The sequence below is a fragment of the Equus caballus genome, chromosome 16, assembly GCF_041296265.1.
Source record: "Equus caballus isolate H_3958 breed thoroughbred chromosome 16, TB-T2T, whole genome shotgun sequence".
Lineage (NCBI taxonomy): Eukaryota > Metazoa > Chordata > Mammalia > Perissodactyla > Equidae > Equus > Equus caballus.
In genome coordinates, this window is record NC_091699.1 from 93733385 (window position 1) to 93745838 (window position 12454).

At 44.0% G+C, this 12454-nt stretch overlaps 1 protein-coding gene across 1 annotated transcript in view; it reads right to left on the minus strand.

Annotated features, from left to right (window-relative positions):
- The window catches only part of WWTR1 (WW domain containing transcription regulator 1), a 120535-nt gene that overhangs the window by 63534 nt on the left and 44547 nt on the right, over positions 1 to 12454 (minus strand). The window lies entirely within an intron of this gene.

The window sequence follows — 12454 nt, forward strand, 5'->3', positions numbered from 1 at the left end:
TCAAGCTTTTTTATGTATATGTGTGTCTATATATTTCCATATATGAAAGGTTGCAATTAAACCTGTGTTTTTAAAAAGTGAACTGGGCTGTCTGCACCCAGAAGCTTTAAACCTTCCTCCTTCCTGGAAAATCGGGAGCTGTGGGCGTCCATTCTTAGTGTGCTCAGTAGCTTCCCTCGGCTCAGGGTCACAGCTGCTGCAAAGCACTCTGGGTGGTTCCTCTCCATCCCCCGGAAACAAGTGGTGGGAACCGCGCACCAGGCCATCAACCCAGCTGTTCAACTGCACTTTCTAACTTTAGCAAGTCACTTTGAAACTCATGTCACCAGGGCATGCCACTTTGAAAACCACACCAGTGACCGTCGATTCCCGTCCCCAATAAGACGCTCCCGGCACACAGGGTGGTCCCACTCAGGTGCCTACTGCAATGTCACCCAGATGCAGAATGCAGGACCCACATGCCCTTACACGAGGAGCGTCCCAGTGATGGAGGACGGCTTCACCAGACACCACAAACCAGCAGGTAGCCGTCTCTCCCCTCAGGTTAGCCTGGCAGAAAGTTACCTATTAGCAGCCGCAGAGCCCAGCAGCCTCATGTCCAGAAGACGGTGAACGCCGCACCTTGGTCCAGAGACTGGCACATGCGGTGCCATCTGGCGGCTTTCTTACTAGGAGGCAGGATGCACGCTCTTCCACACTGTTAATGTGCCATAAAACTGTCACGAGGCCCTCAAGGTAATTACTTGCATTTAATTAGTTGTCCATGCCCCCATGCTAGTTGTCTTTCTTTCTTTTTTTTTTTTTTAACTGCATGCTCATTGTAATTACTTGTCCCAAAGCCAGGAGATTTCAGAATTATTTGACTGTTTATTATCCTTTGAAAGTTACTAATTAAAATAATTTCCCTCAGTGAAAAGAGCTGCTCTTTTCCTGAATTCGCCTCGACACTGCTCCCCACGGAGGGGAACTCTAGGAATGCCTTGCTAAGCTCCCCTATAATTGACTGCCTCCATTGTTAACATATGCGTGGACTTAAAAAACATTAAACGACTTATACAAATGGAAACAAAATGCCCTTTGAGTTCTATTGATAACTTAACCTTTAGCGTTTTGGATGAAATCCCACTTCTCGGGGAAGCAGGAGGAGCCAGTGAATGAAACCATTATGTAAAACATTGTTGTGGGAATGATTTTGTGTGAAAATGTATACAGTATATCATTTAAAATGTCTTTGATTGAAGGTGGGCTTTCGTAATTCGCCCACTAAAATATACATATCTTTTATGGCTTCACTAATTTGTGCTCCCTCTTTTAGGGAAACAGAAGTAATTTTGAGCAGGCAACCGAATCCATGACACCAGCCATCAGGAGAGTGTCGCCTGGGGGGCACGAGGGTCTGAGAAGGGGCAGGCGTGAACTTGGAAGGCTGCTCGTGTGGGTGTGTTCAATTTGCAAAAATTCATCAAGCAGTAACGTAAGATTTGTATACTTTTGTACAAAAATTATACTTCATTTTTAAAAGTAACTAAGAGAACTTATTTCAATTTTTAGAAGTAATTTCTATAAAAGAAAAAGGGATGTAGGTGCCATCTGGCAGAAGCAGAATTAACCTAAAGCGTTTACAAGGAATAGAATTAAGACTGTAGTTTATTTTTCTACTCTTTTTTTTTTTAAATGGTGCACAATATTTGGTTTGAACAAACCAATGTAAAAAAACACATCCAGGACAATTGGGAAAATTTGAATATGTACTGAGTATTCGAGGATATTAAGAAATTATTGTTTGGATCTTTTTTTTTGGTGAGGAGGAATATTGTCACTGAGCTAACACCTGTGCCAATCTTCCTCTATTTTACATAGGATGCTGCACCAGTGTGGCTTGACAAGCAGTGTTAGGTCTGCACCCAGCATCCGAACCTGCAAAAACCCCAGGACACCTAAGCGAAGCACCCAAACAACCACTATGCCAGCGGGCCGGCCCCTATTGTTTGTCTCTCGATCTGGTGCAATCAGAAATTCACAACATGATTTGTTGTATTTTTGTCAAATTTTTAACCTAATTTAATCATAAGGAACCCATGTGGGGTATTGGTCTAAAATCTTAAAAAAAAAAAAAAGTTAACGTTGTGAAAAAGAAACTAAATACTAAGGGGGAGAAGGGCATTGTTTTGGATCAAAAGGGGGACATAACAACTAAAGACAATATGTGAATCCTGACTGGATCCTGGACACACACACACACACACACTCAGCTACAAACGGTGGTTCAGCATGGAGAGAGTTTGAAGAGCTGCATATTAGGTTCTATGACTTCACTAAGGTTAACCTTCTTGGGTGTGATCACGGCATTTGTTATTGTGCACAAGAATGTCCGTATTCTTAGGAGACGCATGCGCAAGTGTTCAGGGTGAAATCTCATGCTGCCTGTAACTTGTTTTCAAATGGTTTAGTAAAAGAAGAAAAGAATACACACAGAGAGAAATAGGGCAAAATGCTAAGAATTAGTGAATCTAGATGAAGAAAAGTACACTTTTTCAATGCTACTTCAGGTTTTAAAATGTTCAAAATGAAGAGAAAAAATTATTTTTAAAGGTGTCAGGTAAGAAAATGGTAACTTTGTTATGTAGGAAAACATCCTTATGTTTTAGAGAGATCTACTGAAGAAGACATTTAGTGTTAAGATATCAAAGGTACTATTTGCTTGAAATACTTCCTTTAAAAACATATATGAAACAAACACCGCAAATGCTCGCCATCCTTCAGCCCAGCGGAAGGGTACATGGTGGGCCATTACACTGTTTTCTCTGCTTGCATGTTTGAAATTGTGTGTCCTAAAATGTCAAAAATAGCAACTTTTGTGACACTTCTTCTCTCTTTCACAATAAAATCCTTCCCAAGTCTTTTTGGTCTCAAGTTATCAAATGAAATTTCAGCAGAATTCCTTCCCAATTAATTTTCAAAGTTCTCCATAAATCGGTAGGGCACGGGGAGACTCCCTCAGCTTAGCGGACCTAGAATTCGGATTCTCTGTAAACAAAGTCACATGGCACACTTCCCTCTCCGCTTCAGTTGGAACAAGGCTTATCGGAGTGGATGGTGAGAGTCCCAAGAGAAAGACAGGTCTCTTCGGAAACCTGCAACTTGCTAGGATGTTTCCACAGCCATCCCATTCCTGCCCTGCTCGCTCACACGCCGCCACTCTAACAACAGCCTTCAGGAGTTCCTTTTGTTCTTCCGGGTCTTTCTCCACTGGGGAATTGGCTCTGGCACTTCTAATGCCCCTGCTGGACCCCACACAAGCCCTGGCACCACAGGTCTCCAGGAGAAGCATCTGGAACCTGCTGCCAGCTCAGAGCACCGATTAACTTAGAAAAGGAACGCCCACTTCTCTGTGGCTCTCTCACCTCGGGAAGCAAGAAATTGTGGATTTTAAGACACAAGGCAACAGCTCAAGTGCAGTGGGCCTTTGAGGGGGACCTGCCCCTAGCATGCATTTTCTCGGCTGTTATGACAGCAGGGGCAAAAGCCCTCAGCGCAGCCCCTGGTCCCATAGCCTCGGACTCCGGGCCATCTGCACAGCGGGCCAAAGTGCGGGCAGCAGAGTCAGAACGAACCTGGCGTGAAGGCCAGCTCTGCCCATTACGAGCTGGGTGACCCTGCACAAGTCACTCAGCCTCTCTCTTTCTCAGCTTCTTCATCTGTAAAATGGAGACATGGAACAGTGATTAAGAGGCCTGGAGGGGTGAGGGGTGGGGGAAATGGGTGAAGGGGGTCAAAAGGTACAAACTTCCAGTTCAGAGGTACACAAGTCCTGGGATGTCATGCACAGCGTGGTGCCTGTAGTTAACAGTGCTGTCCTGTGTATGTGAAAGCTGCTACGAGAGCAAATCTGAAAAGTTCTCATCACAAGAAAAAACAAGTGTAACTATGTGAGGTGACAACATTAACTAAACTTTTGCAATCACTACGGATATTAAATCATTATATTGTGCACCTTAAACTCATACAATGTTATATAGCAACTATATCTCAATAAAACTGGAAAAAAATTTTAACGAAAAAAGTTTTTTGGGGTGCCAGCCCCATGAATGAGTGGTTAAGTTCACACACTACGTTTCAGCAACCTGGGGTCCAGCAGTTTGGATGCTGGGCGTGGACCTACGCTTCGCTCATCAAGCCATGCTGCAGCAGTGTCCCACAGGAAAACTAGAAGGACTTACAACTAGCATATACAACTATGTACTGGGGCTTTGGGGAAGAAAAAAAAATTTTTTTTAATGTTATTTAAAAAAAAAAAAAAAAGCGGTCTGGAGCCAGACCATGTTCCAAGGCCAGCTCTAGACTTACCACTTGTATTAACTTGGGCAAGTTTCTTAATCTCTCTGTGTCTCAGTTTCCCACCAATACCCACGACATACAAAGCGTGGCGGGCAGAAAGCCATCGATAAGCATTAGCTACCATTATCATTATTAGGACAAAAGTATCGCCCCATAAAGTTATCTTGAAATTACAGTTACTAAGGCCTGTAAAGCTCTTAGCATAGGGCCTGGCACATCATAGCTGTTTATAAGCGTTTGCGATTATTGCTGGGCTTCACAATAACTGTTAGGTAAGCAATGCCAGAAGTAGTATTTTACTGATGAGGAAACAGAAGATCAAAAACACTCAGGGACTTTCCCTCTGTTTTATGCTGACAATATGACTTCTGTCTCCATGCTGCTTCCTAAAATCATCCACGCCTCCAGGATCCACCACGAAGGAGGGCGCACAACTAAAACAGCACCTGAAGATGAGCTCTGAACATGAGCTTAAGCATTCTGAAGCTCAGTTTAAAATAGCAAATAGTAAGTGATGGGAACGACGGAGGACCGGCTCGAGAAGGCCACATGTAAGGAAAAAGGCCGTCCAGCTCAGACACTGCGCACTGCACTCTGGGCCACTCAAAGTTTATGCTGAAACCCTTTTTCGTTTGGTTTGTTTTCAGCACATTTCAAATACACAGAAAGAGGCCCCTCTGAAGAAAAATTTGGTTGCAAATCTTTTTGAGAAGTGAGTGATTATTTTTCCGAAATAAGCCCCCTCCCTTTATCAATGTTATCGCACATACAGATTTTTTGCATCTGTTTGAAAACAACCAGCATCTGTATTCAAGGGCGTGTGCGCCTTCAGGTGGGTGGAGCTGGTCCATCTCAGGTAGAGTGATGGTCGTCTCTGACCACGCGACAGTGCCTGACAAAGCCATAAAGGCAAGTTCTCGCAATGGATGCTTCCTACCATCTCTGTTTCTCAGACGCGGAGCTAACAGCGCAAAATCAGAGCACAATGCCAAAGTCAAGATATAACAGAGGGCGCCTCCCTGAAGCTGTGAGTACTAGCTACCCACCAGCTGCTGGTCTCCAAAGGGATCTCAAGAATTCTACTTGCATCATTATCTCATTTAATACTCACACTAATCCTGCAAAGGGAAATTACTATCTTCATTTTATGAATGAGGAAATGGAGGTTCAAAAAGTTTAAGAGACTTGCCTGAAGCCCCACAGCTTATAAATAGTGTAGGAATTCGGACTCCAGTCTGCCTGGCAAGCTAAGCACTCCTGAAATGTTCTTTAATCTTGTTGTTAGTGTCCCTTGGAAGAAAAAAGAAGACAGTACTCAGAATCTTAAGAATCTGAGTCTAAAATTAAAAGAAAATAAATATTTTAAAGAATTAAGCCCAGTCAAGTTCAAGAATTCCCCGTGGGCTCTGTGCAGAGCAAGACATCACTTTCTAAACAGACACAGGCCGCCAGGTCCCTAGCTCCCGTGGCCGGCTTACTGTGCATGTCACCTCCTGCTTGGTTCACAGCGGCCACCACGATGGGGACCACGGGCTCTGATCTCCTACTGGCTGTCCTGGGCCGGCTCACTACCTGGTTCAATCACACCTGGGGAGGTTGAGGAGGTATTAAGACAGAGACAGAGAGAGACAGGGGAGGGGGGAGACATGAGGGCAGCACTCCCCTCTCCCTGAGGAATGAGATTCCACTGCTGAGGTTCAAAGGGGAGAAAAGCAGTTGAAGTGGAGCTTCAGTTCAAGAAAAGCAATCTGTGCTTTTAGCTCGGGTCTCGGTGCTACACAGCTGAATTTCTAAAGCCTGCATTTAGAGAAATTTGCGTTTTCCACATTTTGTTCTCTTTCACCTCCCAACTGGCACGCTTTCTTCCCAGATCTCTTCAAGGAGATAAAACTCAACTGAAATGGGAAAACTGCTAGGAGAAGAATCATCCAGGAATTGTTTTTAGCAAAATAAACAGAAGTGGTGTTTTTAAGCTCCGTGCCCTGCAGGGGCAGGGGAACCTCTCAGTGAGGGGGTGGGAGGGGTGAGGCTTCGTGACACCTTTGCCTGTTCTGTCCCCAGAGTTTCGTACATACAAGAAGCTGGCTCACTAAACAAAAATGAATAAACTGTTAATCAATTTCTCAACATTTTAGTGACACTTATGAGTATCAAAGCTAAGGGTCTTAACCTTTTTATATTTAACTTTTGAGCTCTTGAGGGAAAAAAACACATTTAAACAGACTTTTCTATAAGGACTAACAGTTACACTTCTAAATGCAGACCATAGTGTTATCATTTTCAAGAACAGATCAGCCCGCCCCTCCCCCACCAAGCTTTGTGTCACTGAGTAAATATACCGATAATTAAAATATCCATATTCTTTAATACTCACCCAAATATGTCTAGCAATGGTCTAGTCATTGACTACCAAGACCACAAATCCTACAGCATCTACTACAATATGGAGGTAACTTTTCCCAATAGAACTCCTGTGTTCCTGGAGCTGCCGGTGTGACATAAAGCCCTCAGGTAGCCTAGAGAATAGACTAGATTAGCAGGTATCTTCAGGGCAGGCTTGCTCCACTGAATAAATATTTTCATCATCAATAGCATCCAGTAACATTCACTTAACACAAAGGCAGTGCTTCTGAAAAGCTGTTAGCAGACACAACTTCTCAAATCAAAGCACCTTTTTTTTCTTTCACGTGCCTTACAATCAAAGAGCTTATTCCTAGGAGACAAAAATGCATATATCGTCCCATGCACACCTGGGATGGTAAGAAATGGAAAAAACCTTAGACATCATCTAATCTAACTTCCTTGCTAATCTGTCTTCTGCTTCACTGTGCCACATTCCTAAGCGACAGCAAGAAGCACGAGACTCACACCTCACAGACCATCTCAACCCACCCAAGAAGCAGAAAGAAATGACCCGGGCATGGGTACTGTTCTTCTGGGTACCAGCCCAGTGGGTCTCTCCAGTCTTCCATTATTAGAGGGCTTTGTTCCCCCTTTTATTTTTTTTTTTAAGTATCTTCTGTAGATGATCTTTTTTTTTTTAGAAAGATTTTTATTTTTTTTTCCTTTTTCTCCCCAAAGCCCCCCAGTGCATAGTTGTATATTCTTCGTTGTGGGTCCTTCTAGTTGTGGCATGTGGGACGCTGCCTCAGCGTGGTTTGATGAGCAGTGCCATGTCCGCGCCCAGGATTCGAACCAACGAAACACTGGGCCGCCTGCAGCGGAGCGCGCGAACTTAACCACTCGGCCACGGGGCCAGCCCCCTTTGTTCCCCTTTTTGAGGACAGCCACCATCAATAGTCAAACAGTGGCAGCCACCAAGTTTGATCTTTTGCTTATTTTTACAGGGTGAAAAATGACCACCTTACTATTGAGAATAAGTCATTAACGTATGGGCTTTAAAAATTATTATCTGTGCATAAGAGCAATTTAATGATATTTGCACTACAAAATTATCTTTAACCAACCAATTTTTAATCCTACTCCCCTATATTTCGCTCCTGCCATGTTTGGATTACATCGGTCTATAAGGTAAGGATTCCAAAAGTGCAGTGACAACAGTCTGCCACGGGAACCTGGTTCCGAAATTACCATCACTCTGCACAGTACTGACTTGGAGATTAGTAGCTGGATTGTGGAAGGAAGATTTGATGCGTGCAAGTTAACAGGCTGGGGAAAACAATAGGTCTAACTGGCAAATGGATTATTCTTGGACCCTTTGCTAGTTTCAAAAAGATAAGCTTATTGGTTCCCATGGCAGAAAATGCAGAACAAATAACCAGGTTAATCACTGAAGTTCAAAAAAAAGTTGGCCGGTAATGGTCGTCAAGGGCTCTGTGCCCAGGAAATCCCGCCAGACAGGCACTGTTTGCAAATGGCTGGGAAATATGGTCAACTGCCATCAAAAACAGATGAAAAGCAGGATTTGGTTTAAAAAAGTGAGTCTTTGCCCAAGCAAAACCTTTCCAAAGTAAAGAAACAGTATATGCTGGCTGCCAACTGACCTCGGCTGCAAAGAGGGGACAGCCCCGCTCTGGTGCTCATCATACTCAACCGCAACACTGTTCCACGGTATCGAGTGGAAATGAGACTCGACTGCGGGAAGAGCCCAACTCTGACAGTGCTCATATCCCAAACTAAAACACTCGGATTCTTGTTTAATCAGATTGTCTTTAACTTAAAAGTAAAATACACCAAGATAACATCTACTCTAGTGTTAAGAGAAACTACAATAATATGAGGTATGTGTTCAAAAACATCAAAATTCCAAGAATTTTCAGAATATCTTTAGAATATCTTTAAATAGCAACAAGGTATATTTTCTACAGAGTAATAAAACAGGGCAAGGGATCATTAACAACCATCTCCTCAAAAGGTCAGGTCACTATCAAGACTCAGTATCAGTGCTCTAAGTAAGATTCTACCTGTAACACAGTCTCCTATGGGAAAACAACCGAGCTACTATGTGTCAAGTGCCTGGGACACAGTAAGCGCTAGGTAAGTATCAGCTGGGCTACTAAAGTCACAGGGCCAAGAGGGAAAAGAGAAGCCTGCCAACTTCCTCACCCAACCCTAAGGCACGTGTGCCCTCCTCACCCCTCCAAGAAGCTCAAGCTGGGATCCAGTCCTCGGTCCCTGACACTCCACTCGCCTGAACGGGAAGAGTAACGCTCACCCTATAACAAGCATTGACTATACCTCACGGACTTGGCACCTTCTTTTACTCCTTGGTAAGAATAAGGCCACCTTCCCCAAGACAGGAGCCACCCTGGGGGCACCCATTTGATACATTAAATGAAGTTCAAATAAAGTGTTTCCGTAAGTCATGAAATTGCCTATCTAAAATTCACACTATCAACTGCTTGACCAAGAGAATATGGTGCCAGTTCCCAGGTTCAAAGGTTAAGAAAGTCACAGCTTCCACTTTCCGTCTCTTGGAAAATGGTCATTCTTGAAACCCAGCCACCATGGGATGAGGAAGCTCGAGCAGTCAGCAGGAAGACCCACAAGGAAAGAAGCTGAGGCCCAGCTGACAGCCAACACCAACGCGCTGGCAATGGGAGTGCGCTGCCTTGAAAAGGGCTTCCTAGCCACCCGTCAAGCCACTCCAACTGACACTCAGCAGAGCAAAGGGAAGCTGTCCCTGCCAAGCTCCGTCCAAACTGCAGATATGGGAGCAAAACAAATAATTGATGTTTTAAGCCAAAAAAAAAAAAAATCATATTATTTCAGTAAAACACAGCCATGCTCAGGTTCTAATCAATCAACATTTCTGAACTCCAAAATACATAAATTTTAAGGGGTGGGTGCATATTTCAAAAGAAGCAACCAAAAAAAGTGACCAGGCATGACTATTTCTCCTTTTCTTGAAACTGTAAGGTCAGTCTTCCCCTGAAAACTTTTCCATAGTTTATACCCAATACTTTTCTAGTTAACAACCAGCCAAATACCCCCAAACCCACACATGTCCCAAGTCTTCATCCTATAACGTCACTATAAACAAAGCAGTATGACCTAAGAGATGAAAAAACTTTTTGTAGATTTTTTTTTTTTTTTACAAGATCCTGTTCCCTGCACACCTTTTAAGGATCCTCTAGTCTCCTTGAGAAATAAGATGTGCATGTTTGTAACACCCAGCAAATAGTCCCAAAGGCAGGAGAGCGAGTAAGCAGCCACGATCCACATGGTGTGGAGCGGCCGCCTCCCTACAGAAGGGATTAGATGGAGGCACGACGTCAGACGGGGGGCATTATGCTCGCAATTACATTTATCCACAGAGATTTACACTAGTGGTTGTGGTAGGTCTTATTTCTGTCAGATTTTAAACTCCTTTTGAGCCTGGACCACATCTAATCTTCACATTCACCACTAACAACCACAAACCAGGTCCAACCAGAAAAACTATCAATATGTATTTGGAGGCACTCAAATAGTGCTGGGGGGAGGAGGAGAGATGAGGAAAAAATAAAGTTTTCCCACAGGAGAAAAATGTATCTATGTAAGGTTCAGAAAGGTTCAGAAGGAACGTGAGGAAAAGTCAAAGTAAAGTTCAGTTCGAATTTTTCATCCCCAAAGTCACCCCTAAAAGGATACTTTTAAACCTTTTATACTCTTGAATGAGCATTCGCATATACTTTTGCTCACAACGACTTTGGAAGGAGCTGAGAATCTGGAGCAAAGGATGTGAACAGAGGCAGCCCGACGTGGGAGGACGGCTGGCGGCCGCATTGCTCCCTCCCTCTCTCCCCCTGAGCCCTCAGCAGCTCGGAATCCAGCAGCCACGGGGCCTAGATGCTGAGGACATCCCGACCCAGTCTCAGACCTCCCAGGTATAAAGCACAAGATCACAACAGGAACCCAGACGCCAGTGGCTGATGTCACCAGGACACACTTTTAAATGGTCGCTAAACCCCTTAGATAGCTCACATTTTCATCCTTGTATAAACTGGCCATGCTGATGCTCAAACAACTTATGAGAAAGCCTACTTTTAAAGCCTAGTAATAATTAATAATAATAATAACCAGGCTTCATCCAACTCTAGGCTTCAACTGTAGGAATCTATTTTCAAACTGCAAAAAATACTAACTTTGGGCAAGAATTCTTCAAATCTGACAAGAAGAGACTCTGAGGTAACAATGTGGTTCCTCTCACTTGGAGGAGCCAGTGTCCCTGGTGACCCCCCTCTGGTCCCCACCGCCCCGGCCTCACAAATTGCCCTCATCACCGCCGCGCTCTGGCTTTCCACCAAGTCCTCAAGAAACGATTTACTAAGTTCAGTCAAGTAACCAGATTCTATGAAAAAATGAAAGGAAGATGGAGTTCATGACTGAAGTCGAGCTGGGTGGAGACATAAAGGGTCTTTTGTTAATACCCGCACAAGGGAATGCAAATGAAGACAGGCCTCACAAGGAATTCTGACATCTTAATGAAGATTTATGAAGAATTTTTGGCATATAAACCTCCATGCAAGGGGAAATGGCCACATGAGATACTGTTTCATGATTTCTTTAGCTTAAAAACAATTCAAAGGACAGTTCCTTCATAACAATCCTAATAATTGAATTGTGAAGGGTTTTTTTCCTGTTCTCTACTCTAATTACGTTCCCCATCCCCCATCCCACTGGCCCGGCTGTTCCTCCTGTGGGTCACTCCGAAGTGGTGGGGCTCATCGCCTCCCCAAAGCTGTGAACTGCCCACTGATGAAATCAGGAGAGGGATTAGATTTCTCTCTGCCACACAGAAAGTTTTGTGTTACACAATTTTCTTTGTTCATGTTCTTAGCAATGCCGAAAATCAACTGACATTTTCTCCTAATAATGATTGGATTATGAGATAATGTCACCAGAAAAAAAAAAAATGCTGTGACGGTAAAATGCTTTACTGGTGCTATGTAAATGTCACCCCAAAAAACAGCATGCGAACAGCACAGATCTGAGTAAGGAACACATTTCCCGAGTCCGAGGTCAGCGGCGGTGCTTTTCCACAATCGAGGATTTTATGTTGCGTTCATGATACACGGGGAGAATTAGAACGTCTGTGAATTCATGAAATATATGCAAAGGGCAGAAATTCTTTAAACTTCATAAGCAGTAATAGTAATTTCCTACTAGTGATAGTACTATGAACAAGTAGCGCATGCAAAGTGTTTTCACGTTTCATAATATACAAACCCTTTTTGATTTTGATTCTCCTAACATTTATTTCAGGCTCTAGCCCTGGAAGATAAGTATTAGCAGCCCCACTTTATAGGTGAAGAAACAGAGGGTTGGAAGTTTACATGATTTGCCTAAAATCATGCTGCTAGTCAGTGGCTGAGACCCGGCCCTGGGATGGACCCTCATCAGGGCTCCGCATGCAAGGCCAGGGCACCCTGGGGAGGCGCTGGCCCCGGGGCTTTGCAAGAGCACCAGAGTCGGCTTCCATCTCTACTCATCATCCAGAGGAGCTCCTGAGCAAAAAGAGAGGCCAGGCTAGGAAACCGTGCCTGAAGCCTGCTTTACTCCCGGCTTCGGTCTCCTCGACGTTTAGCAGCAATTCAGAAAATGCAGGAAGCGAAGGAAGGAGGCCAGAGAAAGAGCCCTGGGCCTTCCAGGAGGGCCAGGTGCTCCCTGTGTC